The 2,318-nt window shown below is 38.9% G+C and overlaps 1 pseudogene; it reads right to left on the reverse strand.

Moving 5' to 3' along the window:
* Positions 1–750: 750 nt before the first annotated feature.
* LOC127831313 (uncharacterized) lies at positions 751–1,850 on the reverse strand (annotated as a pseudogene).
* Between the last annotated feature and the right edge of the window lie 468 nt (positions 1,851–2,318).

Genomic DNA, 2,318 nt, shown 5'->3' on the forward strand with positions numbered 1-2,318 from the left:
TGTTTGAGGTATGTTACTCAAAGGCCATGGTCACATGTAGACTACTGCATAATGAAAATTAGTTTGATATGAAACACTCTTATTGTATGGCATAACACTGCTATTCTCACCTCACATTGGCGGAACAAGGCAAGACGAGAAGTGCCTTATGACAACCCCTGCATCCAAGGTAACACGAGAAAATGACACCTGACAGCCCTCTGACACGACTGCAAGACACAATGATATCAAATTTGACAGTCGTAATGAGTCAGTTTCTCTCGTTTATCTTTAGTATTTACAGATCCGTCTCAAGGTCTCAAGGCGCACCTGGTGTTGCCTTGTTCATACCGTATGCCCAAAAGATTTATAACTATTTGACAGTATAAGGGCGATTGCCACACATGGGCAGAACAGAAGCATTCCACCGTTCACATGAAATTTGGAAGTGTTACGCAAACAGTGCAGTGATCCAGAAATTAAATTTCCAGACATTCTACCCTTCGTGTAACACTACTTCCCCCTTGACGGTATTGATTCCATATACAGCGTAACCTATTTTTTTTTATTTCAGGGTGTTCATAACAAATAAATCTAGCATTTTGGCCACATATTTAAATGATATTTTAAAGCGAAACTGACAAAATATGTATTGTTTTATTGACACACAATCATACATGGCAATGACAGGGCATACAAAGCCAACAGCTTGTTTAAAACTAGTACTTGCTCTGCTTCCAGACACAACTATATCTATAAATTTACATTTTGTCAAACAATGCACAAGTTAGCAAGCTTGTAAGGAAGTATCATGGTTATTGCAGCAAAAAGCTCTGTTCCTTCTTCTCTGTTTCTAGGTGGGTATTGAAGATTCAAATCTCCGACAGCTGCTCTTGCAATTGTCAGGAACTCTTGTGATACACCAAATTCTGGAGGGCGTTGAGAATACTTCCGTTCTACATCATTTAATTCCCTATTGTCAACCAGTGATATTTTACAATCTCTTGCACCATATACTTCTGGCTGAAAGAACAGCACCTCAGGTTTTCCTGCAGGACATGAAATTCTGTTATTTCGACGAACACGATGAGAATTCCAAATATTGCAAACTTCATTCAGGTTTTTACTAATGACAGGAAGAAAACAGTATCTAATGCAATCTAAGGGCACACTATCAGATGTGTCCAGTAATCCAAAATCACTCATATCTTTAAAATGGTTCATCCAGACATTTCCACACATTTCTCTAAAACTTCGCCAAAACCTCTCAATTTTGACATTTCTTTTGGATGAAACATAGACGAAGCTTAGGATCCCCTGGTACTGATCTGCGTCGGTCCATCGTAATGCCATTTGCACATCACGGACTATATAATTTTCTGTACCGCGGTCACCGTAAACCCGAACTGGAATGCCATTAATTTCCCTAATGTGGTCTAAATAAAAGCTAGATATGTAGATCGGCTTTTTGTTAGAATTCGAACATTTCAGCCACAACACTCTACGGGAAAATCCATCCAGAGCTCCATGGATTGACAAACCGTATGGCTTCAATTTTCCCAGCCATCTAAATGGATTGCAAAATTGGGACCATTGTTTATATAAATTCTCCGCCTTAACCTTCCCGCCTGCCTTAATGCAACACCTTGTGGATCAACGAGTCCTAAAATTAGACGAACCATCTCAAATGTAGCTGCAAGTCCATGATTAATCAGGAGTCTTTGACGCATTTGCCGGTAACCACCAGAAGCTGATATTCCTTGAATAATTAATTCGAGACTGTGCTGACTTTGGCCTCTAGTCAGGCGGTAACGTCTCAAGACTCGGAAAATTGATCGTTCGCTTGTTATTATTCCATATCGTATGGCCATAACTCCAAGAATTTCACGTATAGAATAACCTCTCTGACTATACAAAACAATAAGCTGTGATGATGACGTACCCAGAAAATCGGCGTCCTGAATATCGTTTGCGGGCATGATCTGGAATAACCATAAAGAAAATCAAAGATCTATTATTCAAATAAAAAATCCAAAGGTCTAACAAGTGGCTTTCCAAAGGGGGACATTGGTTCTGTACCGTTTCCGACCTTTTAACTCTAAATGTGACATTGACACTGTATAGACTGTTGCATTAATGAATACAGGATAATCGCGGACATCCATTTCTCACCCAGTAATTTCCATTTTTGTGTCTGAAAATAAATATGTAAAAACAGCTACATGTATTTTCGTCAACAAAGATGCATTTACATTAAAAATAAAACAATAAAAGGAAACTTACCATTTGCTATAGTATGCACGGACACTCCAGTTCTTGGTCTGTAGGACAATGTTCAC

Source organism: Dreissena polymorpha, chromosome 5, assembly GCF_020536995.1.
Source record: "Dreissena polymorpha isolate Duluth1 chromosome 5, UMN_Dpol_1.0, whole genome shotgun sequence".
Taxonomy (NCBI): Eukaryota; Metazoa; Mollusca; class Bivalvia; order Myida; family Dreissenidae; genus Dreissena; species Dreissena polymorpha.